The 21400-nt window shown below is 43.5% G+C and overlaps 1 protein-coding gene across 28 annotated transcripts in view; it reads left to right on the plus strand.

Moving 5' to 3' along the window:
• LOC104912096 (uncharacterized) overlaps window positions 1–21400 on the plus strand; it is a 106164-nt gene that overhangs the window by 44641 nt on the left and 40123 nt on the right. For 24 of the 28 annotated variants that reach the window (XR_014884658.1, XR_014884657.1, XR_014884660.1 and 21 more), the window contains 8 exons: window positions 6238–6436; window positions 10857–10983; window positions 12908–12971; window positions 13059–13181; window positions 14752–14937; window positions 16084–16259; window positions 18210–18376; window positions 18629–18701. The gene's annotated coding sequence lies outside the window, so the exon portion shown is untranslated. The remainder of the gene's footprint in view (window positions 1–6237; window positions 6437–10856; window positions 10984–12907; window positions 12972–13058; window positions 13182–14751; window positions 14938–16083; window positions 16260–18209; window positions 18377–18628; window positions 18702–21400) is intronic. The other 4 variants (XR_014884667.1, XR_014884654.1, XR_014884668.1 and 1 more) reach the window with 4 other exon arrangements.

A 21400-nucleotide genomic window follows, 5' to 3' on the forward strand; every position in this document is an offset into this window, starting at 1 on the left:
CACTCTCATAGCAAAGAATTTCCCCCTGACATCCAACCTAAATTTTCCCTCCTTCAACTTAAAATCATTTCCCCTTGTCCTGCTATTGTCTGCACTTTCAAAGAGTTGATTCCCCTCTTGTTCGTAAGCTTCCTTTAGGTCCTGGAAGGCAGCACCTTTTTATTGCCTTTTTTATTTATTTTTTTATTGCTGTGTCTTATCTGGAATGGTTTTAAACTGAGACAGGGGAGATTTAGGTTGGATATTAGGAGGAAGCTTTTCGCACAGAGGGTGGTAAGGCACTGGAACAGGTTGCCCAAGGAGGTTGTGGATGCCCCATCCCTGGAGGCATTCTGAAAACATGATAGTAAAAGATTGTATGTGAGTCCAAGGTCTGGCTTTCAGCAGGGAGAAAGCTGTAGTGGCATCCTGTTCCTTAAAGCAGTGAATTTATTGCTAATGGCTTTATCTGCCTTCTCTGTCATGTTCCTGCTTTAAAGAATCATGTTACTTTTGTATTACAGATTGATAAAAAAGAACAGGTTTTGTGACTGGTCTGCTTTCGAGCAGTGGTCATGGGCTGGGAAATGGGTGTCTCCAACAGCAACAGAATGCAGAGTAACCCATTGCCTCATAGCATGAAGCATCTACCAGGAGCAAGATCCAACATCTGACCCATAAGCCTGCTTTCCTGGAGTGTTGCAGCCTGAAAGACCTTTCTCTCATCCCAGTCCATCAGCAGTGGTAGCTCTGAAATGTGTGCAGAAGCCGTTATGCTGGTGGTGGTGAGTCTGCAGTGCACGAAGGGTGAGAGTAGCAGCAGGGCAGTGTGCTCTCCCTCCAGAGCCACAGAGTAGCTCGGGGAGTGCAGGAAGGGCCTGAGGTGCTGCAGCAAATTCACCTTCCCACAGCAAAAGATGCATCTGGAATAACATTACACTTAGCGGGTTTCCACATCGCTTCTTATGAAATACAAGCTTATATGCCAAGACAGGCACTGAGGTTACCAAAGAAGCACTTATAAATAAAGCAATACTGTAATCTGCACTATGCATCATAATGGGATCTTTAATTATGTGATCTCACTGAGACCTCTGCAGAGATTAACTGCCTTCAGAAAGATGACTTAATTACAAAGTATTTCCTTCTATTTCCCCTTCCAAGCAGCTCAGGTTCTTATTTCAGTTGCTGGACTGTGGGGTGGGTAATTTGGATGAGACATTTGGCAGTGTCTGTAGGGACTGTCAGGTTCTTACTGTAGCACCAAGTGATCCTATTTTTACAATGCTTCCTCGGGGTGATGTGAAGCATGAGGGCATTATGGAGGAACTGGGACCAAATTCATTTCTATGGTTGCTTATTTCATTGCTCAGCTTGTGGCTGTTTCAGTCCATATGTTTTGTCATTTTCTCCAGCCTGGTTACTGCCCCAGTAGAGGCTGCTTGCAGGCTCACTGCAGCTCTGCTCATGTCCCACAGCTGGCTGCTCAGGGGAGAGGTTGCAGCACCCCATCATCACGAGAGCTCAAGCAAGGTGCCCAGCACCAAAGGGAGCTCATTTTGCAGCCCTCCTTCACACCCAACAGAACCAGGCAGACATCAAGTGTTTAACATAGAAAGCAGTGATGCTTGGGAGCATCAGGAGTGCTTCTGTGAATCAGACCGAACCACAGAGAGCTTACTGTCCTTCCCTGCAGATGTGACAAGCAGCTCTGCAAAACTGAGAGAATTCCTGATGATTTGTGTATGTACAGTTCTATTTGCTTGCTTGTTTCCCTGGTGCACCATTTCCAATGCACTTCACAAAATCCACTTAGTGTTGCCAGCCTTGTTCTGGCCTTATCAGGAGAAAACAAAAAGGAAAACATAGGGCTTCCCAGAATCTGTGCATTGCTCTTTCATGAAGTGGGAAGATCACAAGGTGATAAAAACAGCTTCAAAAAGAATGGCAGATTTAGCAGTAAGCATTTCTGATGTGCCTTCAAACCACAGCAGCCCCTTATCAAGAGCACAGCTCCTGTGTGTGTGTGTTTGCTGCAGACCAAATACACTCGCGGTGCTTCCCAGTGTGGTGCAGGCTTAATTGAGCAGCTGAGCACAGGAGTGTAATTGATTTTCTGTAGTTTGGAGATGGGGGCAGTGGTTGGAGAAGCAACACGATCCTTGCCTGTGGACCTTGACTTAAAAACAACAGTTAACCATCGTCAAAATACACCTTCAGTTCAGGTTTTACTTATAATTGCAATGCATTAAACATTTGGATGAAATCCATGAGTGAGTCTAGAAAATACAAGAGAAACAGTTTCTGTTGACTTTCTGGAGATAACATATAGACACAGCAGAGGTTCTCATTCTACTGATTAATGCTTTTCAGAGGAAGCAGCACAGATTCCATGCACTGATGAAGACTTTGGTTCAAACAGCTCAGAGCACAGGATGTCTGTGGATGGGATTTCTTGTTCTTGCAAATGGAACATCATGTTGGAGATTGAACAAAACTATGGGTTTGTCCAGTAAGGAGCTTACTGATGAGTGGAGGAGAGGAAGAAGTGAATGAATGTGCTGAGGCTAAAAGTGACTAAAAGAAGGGAAAAGTGGTATTTCTACCTGAATAACAGAAGCGTGATCGGGATCAGAATGGTTCAGATGGTGGAAAGCAGAGAAATAACACTGGGGAAGAAAATGAAGGAAGAACTGTGTGGCAGAACCAAGAACATTTCCAGGAAAGAGGAAGAAAATTTGAAAAAAACCTCAACCTAACATGGGAGGCATCTGGTAAGAAGAGAGAGATGGGGCGGCTGGGAGGCAGGAGGTGATGGGGGAGAGGAGGTCCTTGTGCCTCCTCTGGTCCTGGTGCCAGCACTGCCACCACACTGTTCCTCTCAACATCTGCATGCTTTGTGAGTCCTCCTCATGGGTATTCCAATGCAATGAGCACCTTTCCAAAACTTGGACAGCTTTGTGATGCTGCTATCATCACCTTCACCATTTCAGTACTGTAGAGTGCACTCTAAAATGAGATATTTCTGTGTGTTTTTCTGCTCTACTTCTTACTGTATTTCTTTATCATGGATAATTTTATTGTTTCTGATCCATTATATTTAAATAATATTGGGGAAAACATGGTGCTTGGGCTCCCACAGTTGACTTTCCAAAACTAGGCCCACAAACTGCACATTTTTATATCTTGACAGACCATTTCAAACCCATGTATTTTATTAGAATGGACTTTAAAACAAATCTCTGCTGGTAAAATTTTTGTGTCCTCTTAATTGGTCTTAAAATCACACTTTGATTTTTATTTTTTGACTGTCAGCATCATAAAAATGATGGGGTTTTTTGCAAGTAATTACATACGGACTGCATTCGCTGTTGAACTTCTATTGAGGACGATGGTTTTATTACATGAAGCAAAGAGAGTGCCACAAGGCTGGTGGAAGTTAGTCTGCACACAGGCAGCTTCTGCAGGGGGGCTGGCCCGCCTTATTTCAGGTCCAGGAAAAATGCAACATCTCATTTATCTTTTTAGGCTGTTATTATGCCAACAAGATTATTGCTTTGGAGGGAGGCAGAATTTCCTGTCCTTAATGTTTGAAGAGTTACTGCTAACAAGGTACATTTGCAGGCTTTTGCTGCATGTTTTTTTTTTTTTTTCTGTTGACGGGGATAAACACGAGCTGTAAGTCAGCAGGGATAATTCTGCTGTGACTGTGGCCTCTCCAGCAGCTTTGCTCAGACTCATGGGGACGTGAGGAGCAGTCTTGCTGAAGATATCTTCCTGTGCTGCAGTTTGCTTTGTGGCCCTGTTATCCTCTGTTGGAAGTGCTTTGGTAAATTAATATTCCATCTGCTAAAGCATTAAAGCCACCTAGGGAATTAATTACGTTAAAGGTTACTTTCAAGACCTGTCAGCGATTCCCTCCATGGATGCTCCTGGGTTGCTGTGGTCCCCACTCACCAGAGTTTTCCTGCCCTGATTGAGGTGATGCTTTCAGTGCTTCTGCAAATGGATTTTTCTGGGAGTAGCTCTGGTGCCAGCTACTCCAAAAACCAGGAGTGCTGGAGATGAGATCTGAATAAGCAGTTTGAGCCAGACATGAAGATTTGCTGGGGGGTCAGATTTGCATTGCAGGAGCTGTGTTAGAATGCTGGGCACCAGGGAGTTTGGATGAAACAAAATAAATCCTTGATTTTCCCCGGGTTAGGTATGGGTGGAATGATTTAAGAAAAAAATCCATTCTTTCAGTTGTTTCTGCTGGAGAAGCAAGTGGGATCAACCACACTGAAGCTCCTCTGGCTATTTGTTGGGTACCAGCCAAAGACCACCATGCCTAACTCCAGAAAATTAATAAAGCCCCTTTGTTTCTTGCATAAGCTTTAGTTAGCCAGCATTCAGCGTTACTGACTGTAAGGACTCCAAGGGATTTGTTAAAGATTAAATATTTATACGAGTAGTAAGAATATTTGGTTATTCATTAAACAGGGTAAATGTACTGAAGGGACATAAACGCTTTTGTTTCAGATCATAGCATCTCACTGAAGGCTGACACTGGGAACGTTGTCCTATGAGAACTGGTCAGCCAGAAGCAGCTCCTGTGAAATAAGGAGATTTGGGTATAGTTGGTTTGGTCAGTATTGATTGGAGAACTCTGTATGAGAAAGCATCTGTGGGAAGTCTGAGAGTGAACATCAGTTTCCTCTGTCTGCCATAGAGCCCAAAAGAAGGGTCAGTGCAGTGGCTGAAAGTGAATGTGGTGTGGGCATGGCATTCCATGAAGTGCAGAAAGAAAATGAGAGTCTGCATCAAATATCAGGCTGTATTGAAATTAAAAGGCCAGGCTTTTTACCTAATTGATTGATGATGGAGTGGCAAGCTGCGTTGGGTGAATTAATTATGGAGAAGGAAAGATAGAAGAAAGTGAAATACTGCCGCTGTTGTGTCCATATTAATTGTTTGCCATCTGTCTGTGGAAATGAAGAAGTGGAACAAAAAACGTGAGCTCAGAAGACTGGTTGTGAATGTCAGAAATGGCCATTGAAATGTTGAGGTTCCCTGATGCTCCTAACCCTCTAGTCAATCCATTCCTTTAAGTTATGTGCCTTCAGAGGCCGAGATTGTCTCTAATCTGGGAACCGAGGGTAAAAACCCTGAGTAATGAAAGTAGCTTATATTTTTCTTTTATCCCGATGGCCTTGGAGTAGATGGGGTTTGTGATGTGGATACTGTTCTTGGTAAGCTCACAGAACAACAAGTGAGCTGTGTTCATCCCTGAAACATCCTCAGCACAAAGCCAACCTTGCAGCTGCAGAGATTGCTCAGTGCTGTGTTTGCAGCCCTCCCCATGGCTCCTGTTGGTGTTGGTGCAGGAGTGGGGACAGGGATGTGGCCCTGAGGCATGGGGGTGGGGGGACAAGGGTTCCTCTGCTGGTGGCAGAGGTTTAAAATGCAAGGTTTGAAATAAGTTTGCAGAGTTTCAGTGGCTAATCCTTATGTTTTTATGCATAGCTGAGAGACTGAGTGGTGCTGGGTGATGGGTTGAGATTGGACTTGGTGATCTCAGAGGTCTTTTCCAACCTTAATGATTCTGTGTTTCTGTGATGATTCTGTGACTCTGCCCTTAGCAAAAAATTGCAGAGCTGTCTTCCAGGCATTTGCTGGCATGTTCATGCAAGCATCCTCTCCTAATAGCACCGTGTGGAAATTGAGATAGAGTCCAAAAACTTAGATTTGGGGTTTGTGCTCAAGAATATATATCCCTTTATCTGGGTTGTATATCCTGCTACGATAATTTCATGCTAAAACCAATGATGCTATGAGAATAAAATCGCAAGTGGATCTGTGACGAAGAAAGTAGGAGAAAAAAGGGAACAGTAAAAGAACTTCAAAAACAAAGAGCCAGGAATCAAGAGAGGTGCAGGCAGCTCCCCACGGTCAGCTCAGTGAAATTGTGATGAAATTACTGTGTATGCAACAGAAAGCAAACAACTTGTAATTCTGTTCAGAGCCAAGGTTCCCTTAGAATCAGAATCATCTTCTGAACGTTGCAATGGCTTTTACTGTGTTATTTTCTGAACAGCCTTGCTGTGTTCCCACTGGGCAGTGTCTTGGGTGGCTGTGCAGGTTTGGCGAGCTTTTCTGGTGTGTCTGTGTTTGATATTAGTGCAAATAGTGCAGTTTATGAGTGACTAAAAAGCCCAGTCTGTGTTTTCTCTCTGCAGTGGCTGAACTGTGGTTTTCCATTTCATACATCATTTACAGCTCAGTGCAGTGATTCCACAAAGCCAGCACACATCCTCCAGACAAAGCTGAGAGCAAAAGTACAAGGATTATTTTTAAGACTTCAGTTGTCATCACCATCATGTGTGCTTGACACCAGGTGCAATTTGCTGCATCTCACCAAGTTGCCCGGAGCACTGCTTGGCACCTCGGCACTGATTCAGCTGAGTTAATTCCTGAGGTCAGTCCCATAAATGTGCCTTTGCCTACTGCCTGTTCCCTTCCCCCAGCACTTGGCCTCGGCCTCAAGGGTCCTCTGGGTCCGGCCCACGCAAAGCCACTTATCTTCCAGCCTGCTTTGCCCTCCATCCCTTCTTTTGGTGCTTGGCCATGTCCTTTCCTTCCCTGGGAAGATGCTCGTCCTTCCTTGCCCTCTTTTTTCTCATAGGACGCTGCAAGGAAGCAGGGTCATTAGTGCCTTTATGGCTTTGTTTTACAGGCGTAGGAGGCAGCGAGAAAACTTTAACTAGGGAGAACTCTTTGTTTAACTGGGGATGAAGTTTTCTTCCAGAAGTGCCCATCCTCCTCCCAAAACCCCACTGGAGACATCTCAGCAGCTGCATCTCTTTACAGTGAGCTTTCAGCAGTGCTGCCTTCAAGCACTAAAAATAAGCCCTGCAATGTGTCATCACCATTCATTTGCGTGTTGGAAAACAGAGCCTGGAGGCTGTCTATGTTTGGGGGTTTGCTTTAGGAGATTTCAGTGATTTTGAAGATACAATGCCTGGCAATCCATCTTAAGCTTTCATTTGGAAAACGAGACTGGATATGTTATACGAAGATTTCTGTATTAGGCTTTTCTCTTGTTGGTAAGTAGTGAGAGAAAAAGTAGCAGTACCCATTCCTTGGTGGCTCAGAATCACTTTTCCTCAATAGAGATCGAAGGAAAAATAACATCTTAAGCGACTTTGAAGCTTACTGCTATTCCAGTTCTGTCCCATATAAGAGATAAATTTATTTCTTTTTATTTATATTCATAAAATGTTTATGTAGTACTTAGTACTCAGCAGTGAGTAGTTGTTCACTAGACAGAAACTGTTCAAAACTATTGGCATCCATCTCTCCAAGTCCTATTATTTTATCATGAATTCCTGCTCCAACCCCATTACCCACCTGCAGCCCCATGCCCTCCTCACACTGCTCCCATCCATCATCCAGAGGGAGGTGAGGCACTGGAACAGGTTGCCCAAGGAGGCTGTGGATGCCCCATCCCTGCAGGCATTCAAGGCCAGGCTGGATGTGGCTCTGGGCAGCCTGGGCTGCTGGTTGGTGACCTGCACACAGCAGGGGATTGGGACTGGATGAGGACTATGCTCCTTTTCAACCCAGGCCATTCTGTGATCATGCCTTGGCTGTGTTCCCCCTCCTGGCCTTGTCTTTCTCCCCTGGTCCCAGTGGGAGATCAGAACCCGCTGGTGTTCCACCGCTGCAGAGTTATCATTAACATCAACTCAGAATCTGTTCAATGCTTTTAGATATGTTGTGCAGTCAAATTATACAGATTTTAATAAGTTGGCCAATTTTCAGCATTCCCTTCATCTGGTGTAATTGAACTTTAACTTCAGGCATTTAAGACTTGATCATTGCTTTCAGGGCATGCCTTTTAAAGTGGATAGCAATTAGAGATAGACAGTATCATATAAGAATTCTGATGGGCTTATAAAACGCACATTCGATTTCTTCACATTAATTAAAGAGTTGTTTTAAAATGATCTAAGAGGATATTATTTATGGATGTTGATTAGTATTTTGACCCTTCGTCATGCAAGCAATAAATTATTTGGAAAAAAACATCTGTTAGGTAAGGAAGTGAAGCAGGGTGAATCATTGTTCAGAAATGGAAGAGAAACTAAAAGAATTGGGATCTGATCACAGTGAAATTGTTGGCCTGATTGCTTTCCTTTCATGCAGCTGAGAGTTGCAGTAAAGCTGGGAATGCAGCAAAGATTGATGGCTTTGCAGTGTTAGCTTCCCTGTAAAAGTGGACGAGTCCTTGGGCAGACTCATTCACTTTTCCAACGGAAGATTTTACTGAAAAAATAAAAGATGGTAACTACAGAAGTGACAGAAATCAGCACAGCTGCAGCACATAACCAGAAGAATGAGCTCAACTGTAGTAATAATTTAAATTTGGTTGCAGTGCCTATAGAGGCATCGAAGCAGGTGGCTGAGTTAGCTCGGTGCTCGGAGCGCTCAGCTTCTCAACGATTGTCCAAATTAATCTGAAGCCCAAAAGGTTTTCAGGTGGACCAAAGTGGATAAAAGACAAGATGAAGCCAGGCTTTCAGACTGGTAAGGTAAGATGAGGGTCTCAGACCTCACAACAAATCTGAGCCTAGTTTGGAACCATTTGGAGTAAAAGAACAGAGGAAATAAATCAAGAGATTGCAGTAGCTCAGTGTTTCCATGGTCCTTCAGCCCTGACGGCACGCAATAGACTGTGTCAAAGCCAGGGTGATGGTACTGCAGGCTGCATTATTTATTTGCAGACTGGCACACCCGGGCTTGTTTGTTCAGTTCATTGGTCATTAATCCACAGTCATTCAAAGAATATAAACAGAATTAGGGTTAAAGTGAATTTTGCAGCCTGTGTAAGGAAACACACTTATTGCCATAGTTCAATGGAAGGTGTGCTGTAAAAAAAAAAATTCCACTACTAATTAAATGTTATATGCTAATTTTAAAGAATAAACTCAAACTAATTCTAATGCTAGAACAGCAGTTTATAAACAGTATGTTTTCAGTCAAACGTTATGCTATTTTATATCAATTAGGAGTATATAAAAATTAAATAAATGATGTAGCAACACTGGTTGTTTCAAAATTTGGGCTATTTTTAAATAGACCTAACTTGTAACGGTGGCCTGTGAGACGCACAAGATGTGTGAGTGCCAGGCAGTGCATTGGTTGCTAAATTATTATTGTTTACTAAATCTACTGATGTTTGCATAGGGAAAAAAAAAAAAAAAAAAATTCTGATCAGATTTGCATCCTCTTTTGATTCCCTGAAGGACCAGAGAATCAATCCGAATTGAGATAATTTGTCTGTTGAAGCTATTTGTCTCCATTCATAAAATCTAACACGGAGGCAGTGCAATGGATAGGGAACTTTTTCCATAGGCCTCTTAGTAAAAAAGCTTCCTGTTTTTATGGGGTTTTTATGTTCATTTGTTTGTCTTTCTGACTAAAAAAATAAAAAAAAGGCTAAAAGAGTTGGATTTGGTTCCATTAAGGATAGAGCTCTTCAGAGTCTGGAAAGCAACATGATAACTTATTTGAGTGGATGATCCCTAGAGTATTTAAATTGCTATTTATGAGCAAAGAGAACAGAAGGAATAGATTATGCGACTTTTCTGGTAGTACTAATTTGCAGTAAAGTGGGCATTGTTTCTGGCATCAGAGAATTGCTATGCCGTAGTGCAAAGCATCAAAAACAATATGGGAATGAATTATGCTGGGGACTCGTCGCCAGTTCGTCGGCGGCTGTTGTGGAGGTAATTTACTTGTCCTGCTCTCTGCATTGATTTGTTAGGAGGAAAGTTATAATCATGGAGAACCCACAGTTCCCACTCTCTGAAAAGATTAATCAAGTAAAATCTTCACTGCTTAAGTAGGTAAAGGCAGTTCTTAATATCTGAAACAATGAGGAATACAGGTTTTGAAATGTTTTACTGTTTAAATTAATAACTTCACATCTGCTTAAAAAGATAACACTGTCCTGAATAAAGCGTGACTTTCCAGTTTGGTATAATGACTCTTTTTCAGATGATATTACAGAGAGCCACAGAATATGAGATGAACCTTAATTAATATTCTTTCAATTGCAATATATTTCACTGTCAAATTCTTCTAATATTCATGAACTAGTGAGAAGCTGGTTATAAAGCTAATGATGAGGAAACGAAAAGAATAAGGGTCCAACTCTATCTTCTTCTAGAGAAGACAACTATTTAATTCCTATCTTCCATGCATTATTCAAAGCTTGCTTTTAAAGGTATAGGCAGTGATCCAAATTCTGCCATCACTTATATGCAGGAAATACATAAGTATTAATATTTCATTGGAAGTTCATTTCAAATTTGTTCAAGTTTCTTGAAAAGAAAGGTAGCCTTGTATGGATTAATAGCTGGGTCGGCGTGCAGCAGGCTTTGGCCTCTTGCTGTACTGACTGAGCAGCAGTGGTGTCTTTTAAGCCCTTGTTGAACTTGAACTTAGGCTGCTACTATTGCCCTGGGCAGGAGCAGGAGATCTGGTGGTATCAAGTGATGGTTTGTGCTGGCAGATTATGCCCTTGCTGGCTTGAATTGAGAACTGAAGTCATAAAATCACTTGAAGTTGGTTTTACGCAGCATGTAGAACCATAGAATCATAGAATGGCTTGGATTGGAAGGGACCTCAAGGATCATGAAGCTCCAACCCCTCTGCTGCAGGCAGGGTGGCCAACTACCATATCTAATACTAGACTATTCTGCCCAGGACTCCATCCAAGCTGGCCTTGAACATCTCCAGGGACGGAGCATCAAGGAAGGGGTGTAAGCCACAAACTCTCCCTTCTGAGGTGTCTTTCTAACAAAACAGCCTTATTTTATTCTGTTTTGTAGTGTAAACCAGTTGGCACCCACTGACAATGCTTTCCCCAGTGTTGCTGCCTGACGCTGTTCTACGTACCTCACTGCTGAACACCCAACCAGCCACATGTGGTCCTGAGCTGAGAGGTGTGACCATAAGGTATCAAATGCAGACAAATAAAGCTCTGTTTGAGACTGTGGATGGCATTAAGTATGTGTATATATATATGAATATATATGAGTTTTTTAGAGCGTTACCTTGGTGAATCCAGAGATCAGTTTGATCTCGATCTTTTTTTGTCTCCCCAGTCCATGTCCACTTTGTAGATTGAGCCATGCCTTGCTTTTGGAGCTGTGGCCCACATACATTTTCATGTTCATGCATTTGATATAGAAGCACGTTTAATACAGCCAGCAAGGAAACCAAAGTTATAGACAGGTTTTGTAATTATGAAGTAGCTTTCCTCTCTATGGTGCTTGAGATATAAGATGATAGGACTGTGCAGTCATAAAAAAGGAATAGCTTTTCAAAATCAGCTGTGTGGTGACTAGAAAATAATCATTTTTTACAATAAATAAATCAAAAATCATGTTTACAGCTCCTGGAGTTTAGAAATAACAGCTGACAAAGGAAATAAAATCTTGATAGTAACATATAACGGTGAAAGAAACCACTTTTCAGTTGACCTACTCTGAAAGTCATTAACTAGCAATGTGCTGACAACACAGGAAAAATAACCTCACAGAGACTTTTATTGGCTTTCCTACTGAGCATCACGTAATGTCAGAGCCGGTGTAGGAATTTAAGGCAGCAATCATACAGCATGTCCTTAATTATTTCATATCGCATTAAATGGGCAATTTTTGTTGATCAGTTCATAGAATGCCAAACTCAGCATTCATCTCAAAATCTCAGTGCCAGTTACTTTCCTAATGAAAATTGATCCCATTGGTGGTTTAAGATCAAGCCCATGGCCATTCTCCCGAGGTAACAAGATTTTTGATATTAATAGCAGGCACTATAAACTAAAGGCTTTCCTCCCATATGAATTTACTGAAATAGCCTATTCTTAAACGTGCTATAAAATGAGGTGGGTGCTGTAAGCACAATGTGGCTGGAAGCAGGAATGTGATGAGATGATGCATGGAAAGCTTCCTTATACTTCCTGCAGTTGTTTTCTTTGGTCTCAAGGCCACCCAACCTGCCATGCTCCCACTGGGCATCTCAGCACAGGGCTGCACAGCCCTTGGGCTCCCTATGATTTTCTCCCTTGGGGAAAAATAACTCAGATTGCCTGATTGGTGTGTGGTTTTGGGTTTTTTTGTTTGTTTGTTTTTTGTTTTCTTTTTTCAAAAACATAAAAGTCATTTTTCCTATAGGAATGAGCAAAAAAAAAAATCTCTTTGGTATGTCTTAAGTGAATCTGAGTCACAACTTGTTCTGCAATAAACCTACTTGTCTCCTCTCTTCAGTTTTATAGCTATTGTTAAAGAATACAGCCAGGACGGTTTTGTCAGATGATATGAAGCTATTGGAGAGAAAGAAAAGCACTTTATTTAAAGATGATAATTTTAAAAGTTTCCTCACATGTTGTTTTCTTTTTAAATATAACTTGAAATATGCTTGCAACGATTGGGTTTGTTTTCTTTAAGGGCAGAAAAAATCATTTGAAAAAGTTAAGATTATTCCAGTTGCACCCACCCAAAAAGAAAAGGGGGTTATGGAGCAGCTGGACTCTTCTTGTGTCCAAGTTCATTAGCTTGGGGTGATCTCTGAGCTCTTGCTGATGACATGCTAACTGACATGCTGCACAGCAAGCTGATTTAGCTGTTATGCATTCCTTGCAACTTTCATTATCTTTAGAGCTGGGCATGCAGTGAACAAAGGCACGCAGGTAAAGACAGACCTTTTTGCTAGAGAAAATTCTTTAATTTGCTTTCGCATGTGAAAGCCACCACTGAGCACTTGGCACATCACAAGGATGTCAGTAATAACAGAACGCCTGCCTGCAGTAAATGGAGAATTAAACCTCTGCAATCCACTCGCTCTCCATGACACACACCCCGGTATTTTGTAATTGCAGCGCAAATTGCTTTCCAAGGAGATCGTGTTCAGCTCTCAGTTTCTGCAGTGACACTCCTGAAGAGGTGAAGTCCTTTATACTTATCATTAAAACCCAGCGATCTATACAAATCACTTCCCAACATGGCACTCACTCTTTTAATCTGAGGCAGATAACCGGCGCATCCCGAAGAAGCTTCAGCTTGCATCTGGGTGACAGATAAGAAATTTCATCGGACAGGTTTCCCTCGTGATAGACAGAAGTAATATCTCCGGCAGCAGGAGTGCTCAACCATGTAAGTCTCCATAAAGTTAACAGTTTGGGAGTAAACAGCTTTTTATGCAAGAGGAGATGTAAGGAAATACAGTTCTGCTCGCGCTCTGCCATTGAATTAACGTTCCAGGCACAGCAGAGGGCTGCTCCAAGGCTGATGCTTGAAAATGGACCTGGAAAAGTGCGTGTGAGCTGGAATTGTGTGGGGGATGGAGGAGGAGGCGCATTTGTTTCATAGAAAAAGTTCCATTCTGGGAAAATTGTCCACTTGTATTTGATGAAGGAGAGGAAAGGAGCAGCTGCTATTATTCCCTGGAGAAGTTGTTCTGCAGAATCCCCTACTTTGGAAAACTACAGATGAAAGTGGTTCTGGTTGGCCTTGAGTGGGCATTTGTCACTATCGATGGCATTCTTCCCATGGTACGTGGCTATCTCCTGTTGGTCCAGAGGAAGGTGGGACTGTCACCTGGGAAATGAGCTGGGTGTGAGTACAAAGAGTGGAGCGCCCTCCTCTACATGCCATTGCATTCACGTCCGAGCAGGGATGTCGCACAGGGAAGGAGTATTACTGCTTTGGCACCGAGGGCCAAAACAAGCATATTCAAGATTATAATTCATGAAAGTACAGACCTGACACATTGCTGCTCCATTTGGAGCTAAAGCAATGTAAGACATTGTGAGGATGCACATCATTCAGAGAGGACAAAGATAGCTGGAAAACAGCATGTGGGATTTCAGCTTTCAGAAAATGTGATGATGTCTGTGGATAGTGATAGGACAAGAGAGGAATGGTTTTAAACTGAAACAGGGGAGGTTTAGGTTGGATATTAGGAGGAAGTTTTTCAGCCAGAGGGTGGTGAGGCACTGGAACAGGTTCCCAAGGAGGCTGTGGATGCCCCATCCCTGCAGGCATTCAAGGCCAGGCTGGATGTGGCTCTGGGCAGCCTGGGCTGCTGGTTGGTGACCTGCACATAGCAGGGGGTTGGGACTGGATGAGCACTGTGGGCCTTTTCAACCGAGGCCATTCTGTGATTCTATAATTCCACTCCTCCAGGAAGTGATTTCTTGTTTTGTCCTGCAAACAAGAATCACTTTCAGTCCATATTGCCAGGAGAGGATTCAGAAAGGCCACAGAGATTGCAGATGGGAGCCCCACTGCCCAGGGCTGCACTGCTCTGTGCAGCAGGCAGTGGGGGGTGGTGGGAACAGAGCAAACCTCTGCCATGGCATTGTAGCTCCTTAGTGAAAAAGAAAGCTTCTGCACAACCAGGGTGTTGCCTCAGGTGATCGGATTTTAACTAAGATGTGTTACTACAGTTATTTTCCTTCTTAGTTTCTTTCAAACTTTTAGTACTTAATCATATTTGGTTTTCAGGATTAGTGCTTGTTTCTATCTAATGAAGTAAACAGCAGAAATTCTGTTGAAAATAATGATATTTGTTCTGTCCCTTCCCAAGTAGCAAATGACTGCACGATTCAATGCAAAATAGGCAGAAAGCAGAACTGACTGAGTTATAAAATGACATGCTCTTCCCTTTAGAAAGCAGAAGCTGATCTGCCATGGGTAAGAAGTTGTGTTTTTCCTATTGCAGGCATGCAAGCCTGGTGGAGACTGAGCACGGACAATGCTAAGAAACAAGACAGGGCACAGGGTGCTGATGCTGTTGGCAAACACGTACAAAACTGACTCTGCTCTGATGTCTGTGTGATGGTGAAGAGTCGAAATGTTGCACTTCAGTGATTCTCCAGACCATGCCTGTATTGGGGAATAAATTCAGGTGAGCGCAATCTCATTTACTGCTAAAATACTTGGCTGTACTGTAGAGTACCTATTGTCATTTTTACAAGGATATAACAAGTGACTGGGAGATGTTATTATAAGAGATGGGCTTTCTATGCTCAGAAATCCTTTCTGTACTGAGGAGCTTTGAGGGAAATCAACAGCTGTTGCTGGAAGTAGGGGAAGGCGACTCAAGGCAGAGAGCCTTGTGCCCTGGCAGGTGTGGGGCACGAGGGCAAACCCTGACATAAAGCAGCATTAATCAGAGAATGAGGAAAGGGTCATGGAATGCTGGGTTTTTTTGTCATTTATTCCATCCTGATCACCACCTCAGTGGTGGCTTGAAGTCTGTAAGGTGGGGAGACCTCATTGTGCCCTTACAATACTTGAAGAGAGCATATAAACAGGAGGGGGAACAGCTGTTTACGAGGGTGGATAGTGATAGGACAAGGAGGAATGGTTTTAAACTGAGATCGGGGAGGTTTAGGTTGGATATTAGGAGGAAGTTTTTCAGCCAGAGGGTGGTGAGGCAGTGGAACAGGTTGCCCAAGGAGGCTGTGGATGCCCCATCCCTGCAGGCATTCAAGGCCAGGCTGGATGTGGCTCTGGGCAGCCTGGGCTGCTGGTTGGTGACCTGCACACAGCAGGGGGTTGGGACTGGATGAGTATTGTGGTCCTTTTCAACCCAGGCCATTCTATGATTCCATGTATCTCCGAAGTGATGTAAGAAAGATTTGGTGGAAAACTGTGTTGCACCAGAGGTTACTCTTGCAGCATTGAAGCAAGCAGAGGTTCCACCTGAGCAGCAGGCACCCAGTGCTGGGGTGTCTCAGTCGGACATGGCAGGTGCTGCCAGCACTCTCCTCAGAGCAGGAGGTGCCAGCCCTGGCTTCCACCACCCGCTTCAAGAAAAGTTGGTGGGAAAATACACCCAGCATTGTTTGCTCATAAAGAAAAGCAGAAATGAAGGGACAGAGGATGTTGGGTTGCTGCTATGTGAGGCACAGTGGCAGCGGGGCTGGGCTGCCCTGCAGGATGGTCCTTGGAACAAAAGGAGCTGAGTAAACAAAGCTAGTTTCAGTTTCTCACTTCCCTTCCCTGCTCCTTCTGAAGTGCTTTTCATCTCTCCCAACTCACCTTCCAGCACTGTTCTGGTGGAAGGAGAAACGAGCAACAGACAGAGGAACTCTCCTGCTGACAGCAGGCAGCTGGCACGAAGAGAACAGAAAATCCAACTCTCCCCTCCCACACTGCCATGAAAAGAATAGAGGGCGATGCAGCCACTGGAACGGCGCTCTGAAGTACTGCAGCAACGTGGAGGTAAAATAAAAGTGCTTCATTCATATTATCTGAGCAGAGGAGTTCTGAGGAGCAGTGCTTGGTTGGCTCTCTCTGTTTCTCTCCTGCACACCATTGCTTCCACGGGCTTGTGGCAAATGGAGACATTGAGACGCTGTGGTTTAAGGCGCAAACAAATAAAATATCATTTTGCTATATAAATAAAATCATAGCAGTGAATTATTCATATTCTGTGCTAAAATATTTTTATGAATTCAAGAGATCTGAAACTATATAGTATGTCTCTCTAAAGACATTTTAGAATATTTATGAAAACAATTCATAAAATTAAATCCCATTAGTTCTAGATTAGCACTTGACATTTGTCAGACTAATAACTTTTCTTAGCTAGAGGGGATACCCTGACTTTCAATAACACTTAATGGATTCTCTTCCTGATATCTATTTGGCAGTGCTGGGCTTACACTTACTTACATAAATGGCCCTGATCTGACAGGACTGTGCTTTTTTTTGGGATGCAGCTTTACTCTGTCCCTTTCTGCCAGCCACATACGTGCATACACACCATTGGCACGGCCAGCAGAACCTCCTTTCATATCTGTTGTGTTCTGTACATTTAGCTTAAACAAGAAAATTCACACACTGGAAACGGTTAATTCATTTATTCTTATGCCAGTGCTGACAAAGTTGTTTATATGGTTGTCTGCATGTTTGGAAGGAAGGTTGTCTTGGTTTGATTAATACATCATAAATGTTCATGAATCACGTCTGCTTGCTTGTCACATTCTACACCAGGGACAATTTTTATAGAGATTTCTTAAGCTACGTCTCTTACTTCCATGGGAAGATTAAAATGAACAAAATTCAAGAAGCAACAAAACCAGATCAAAGAGGCTTGTCTTCTGCCTGATTTGAATGCTGTAATGGAGCAAGTCTCACACTTTGTAGGTAGATGTGAACAACTTTGATGTCTGTGAATGTAAGATCAGTGCAATATATTGTTTCAAATTACACCAGAACAAAGTTGTCTCAGATAGCTGGAAATGAGAATTTGAGAAAGGTGTCTGTGCCACAGCCTTTCACACAGTGCTTCCATGCTGCAGGTGGACTGCACTGCCTGCATGGTACCTTGGAACTGGCAAGCAACAGTCTGTAAGAAGGGGTATCTCAAGGGATGAGCAGCTGGGCACCAAGGCCCATTGTAACAAATTAGACTCTCTCTGTTTCACAGACCTCTCCAAATTTCATGCTGGTACCCAGGAGTGCTGAGATCATAGAACCATAGAATGGCCTGGGTTGCAAAGGCCCACAGTGCTCATCCAGTTCCAACCCCCTGCTGTGTGCAGGTCACCAACCAGCAGCCCAGGCTGCCCAGAGCCACATCCAGCCTGGCCTTGAATGCCTGCACTTGAATACACTGCCTTGTAGGAGCACCTTTGTTTTCTGGCTTACAGCCACCCCCGGCAGCCAGAACCGGGGCATTTTGCTGGCCAGGCCTGGAGCCAGCAGGATGATGCTTCCCCAGCCCTCTGCAAACCATCCATGCTGCTTCTTTAATCTCTGGGCCACCAATGCTTGAATGCTTTGCTATACCACAGTGCAACATCAAGCAAAGCAGCTGAAAGCATCTTGTGCCAACAGCCCGGTGGGCACAGGGCATTCCCAGGGAGAACGGGCTCTGCTCCAGCACTTGGCTCACACTCCCTCCAGGTGGCAGGGATCTGAGGTGAGTATAAAGTGTCTGATCTACAAAACACACAAGTTAAGTTTAATTCAGGTCCTCACCACGGTAGAGATGCATTAAATATGAATGAATTTGCAGAGTTTAAATAAATAGGAAACTTATGTGGCATGAATTACCTTCAAAACAAAGCAATTCGCCGAACATTTCTTCAGTCTTTCCCACTGGTCTTGAAAAGCATTTGAATGTGAACCTTCAGTTATTTCTGTCACCTCAATATTTTTATACAGGTACAGTGAGGAAGAAAACACCAAAAATGTCACAAGTAGAATTCGTGTGAATCCTGGCAACCCTGGATGAGCTCTATGGGTGTGACATCGTGTCAGAGATCCCTGCTGCCAGAGCTCCTGATGGTCACTGCAGCCAACTGGCACAGCATCAGGCATCAGTGTTAGAGGTAGAGATGTTTATGTGTTTCAGAGAACATAAAAGTCTTTCTTTGGAAGAATCAAAAAAGAAACAGTGTCTCATCTCCTACTTCTGTAGCGTCTTTGGGGTCAAGGCTTAACTCAAAAGCTCTTTTGTTGAGTTTTCCCTGTGATTCTGGCAGCATTCTTTTCTTTTCTGTCTCCAGCTTCATACCCAGCAGCTTGGACATGTGCTTCCTACTCATCCTTTGTTTTTTTTTTGTTGGTAAATTTATCTTTAGATGGGAATATGCCATCAGCTCCACTACCTTGCTCCACAGAGGGACGCAGTGAAGGAAACCAACCAGTCTGGAGGTAAGGCAATGGTAATTCCACTGAGCACAAAGTTCCTTAATAGGTTAGAAACAAACACGACAAAACGAAAAGGATGCATTGTAACAGAGAAATTAAATTGAAAAAAATCAGCTTTTACACAAAATAATCATTGCATAGATCAGAAGTGTTAAATATATAGTGCACAGCACTACAAATCTACTCGCAGTGATAAAAGAAATTTAAAGGCTGTTAAAACCCATAGCTGTGATAAATGCTGTTTTTAAATGCAGAAAAATACAGGAATCATTGATAGTCTTTATTACCATTTCTGTAATAATCCTTTGAAGTTTCCAGCAGCTATGTCTTCTACTTTGGGATACTATTCTAGGAAACTGCCATTCCCTGAGGCAGGGAGGCACTGTGATGGAGCCTCTTCAGAGGGAGGAGGGCATGAGTGGGGCTGAGGGCTCTGCTTGCACATTCCCCCTCCTACTGTGGGGGTGTCCCCTGTCCTTTTGTCCCCCTGTCCTGGGGCTCTGTGTCCTGATGTCTCTGTATCCTGGCATCCTTGTGTCCCCCTGTCCTTGTGTCGCCGTGTTCTGGCTCTGCAGAATGTGAGGACCGTCTGTAGAGAAACGTGTAGGAGATGTCACAGCAACCCATTGCATTCTCTGGCTTCCCACTGGGCTGCACACAGCTCGTGGGGAGCTCCTGTCTGCACACGCCTGTGGCTGTGTGATGGGAACAGCTTTGGCTTCAGGAACAAGTATGTCTTAATGAAGAAATGGAGTGAGAAGCCACACAGGAGCTCCCATTAAGACCGAGGTTTGCTGCTCTCAGCACTGTCACAGTTATTGCCATCTCTGCCTTATGCATTTCACTCCAAACCCTGACATCCGCGGGCAGCACTTCTCCAGGTGGGAGCTCTGCAGCACCACGGGGTCCCCATCTGGTGGCACTAAATTTGGAGTTGTGCAGCAAAATCAGAACAGGGTTAAGGTTAATTAATGCCTGCAGACAATGAGCTGCAGGGCCATGTGAGCTAATGAGTGCTCTTTTTGCATCTGAGGGATCCCATGGTTGCTTTAAGGGATTGAGGAGGATGGAAGAGGGCATCCCCTGGAGGACACACCTTACTGGCTTTAACCAGAGCTTTTAAAGGAGTTCTAAATGTGTTTATTGCTCAGCTACTCACTCTTGAATGATTTAATGCTTTTGTGCAGATTCCTCATACTGCATAGGCACATTGTTCTGGTGCTAAACAGAACCAGCCATATCTCAGGAAAAGCATCACCTAGGAGCCATTGCAGCTAGATTGATAAATATTGCATGGCTGCTGAATGTTTAGTAGCTGTAATTAAAGCTAATAGGATGCTTGCAATTAGTAATAGGGAAAGGGGAATTGTAAAAAGCACAGCTACTCACATTATTTATTGCAGACATTTAGACCTTGATCATCCTGAGACCCTCGTGTTTAATAGATGTATACCAACTGGATGCTTGGGCTTTAGCTTTGGCCTGCAAAAGATGTTCTTTATTTTTTCTTTCTTTTTTTTCTTTAATGCATAATCTATGGGCAAAAGAGGATTTTTACACTTCATTTGGACTTTGTGTATGAACTTCTGGGTGCAGGCAGTAACTCTTCATGCTGTATTTTACCATAGCTGTTGTTTGGCAGGAAGATCAAATCCTTGCTGATTATTGCTACATGAGGCAAAGCATGTCCTTTTGGGTTTAATTTGATGAGGTTTCTTTTGTTTTGTTTTTTTTTTCTTTCATGCATGTAGTAAATGCTGTGTATCTCACTCATGGAAGAGACTTGTTTGCATGGAGGTGAGGCGTGTGGGGAAGCAGCTGGGGCTGTGCAGCAGTGCTGGCTGAGATGGGCGCTGCTCAGCAGCTCTGTGAGGAGATAAATGGGACACAAGAAAAAGACAGTGGAGAGAGAGCATTATGAATTGCTAAGAAACAGCCACTTGTTGCCTGAACTTGTCCAAAAGCATTTTGCAGCAATCATCCTGGTGCTAATTCAGGGAGCAGCTCTCTGAGCAGAGCAGCTTTGGGGGATGCCTGGTGTGGTGCACCTGACAGCTTGCAACCCCAGTGGCTTCAGAGCCTCTGCAAAGCTCTTGCAAGTGCTCCTCCCATGTGTGGGGCTGCTTTGCAGCATCACCTGTGCTGTGGCTGCTTTTACACTCAGACTGGTACCATGTTCACCTGTAAGCCAGACCCCAAGGCTTCAGCTAGACAGAAAAGCAAGAGTAATATCCATTATTACCATTCTGAATTTTAATCTTCTCTAACAAGCATCACACTTCTTTAGTACGAATTGAGCTTTATGTATCAACATATTAAACATCAATTTAATACACCCATCTGTCACAGTGGGCCAGAAGGAGAAACAATTGTATATGCAGGCAAAAGATCTTGTTATGCATTGGAAAGATGCCATAGCAAATAAAAGGATCATAGAATCATAGAATGGCCTGGGTTGAGAAGGACCACAATGCTCAACTAGTTTCAATCCCCCCTGCTATGTGCAGGGTCACCAACCAGCAGACCAGGCTACCCAGAGCCACATCCAGCCTGGCTTCTTAGTCTTGTGATCTTGGCTTCTGTAACCTGGGAGGCTCTCCTGCTTGTTAAGCAACATGAGTTTTCTATCCATCCTTTGTTCTCATGCAGTGCACAAGTCTCAGGATTGCTTGGTAGAAAAACAAGACTGGGTGCTGAGATTC

The sequence above is a fragment of the Meleagris gallopavo genome, chromosome 8, assembly GCF_905368555.1.
Source record: "Meleagris gallopavo chromosome 8, MGAL_WU_HG_1.1, whole genome shotgun sequence".
In the NCBI taxonomy this organism is placed as follows: Eukaryota; Metazoa; Chordata; class Aves; order Galliformes; family Phasianidae; genus Meleagris; species Meleagris gallopavo.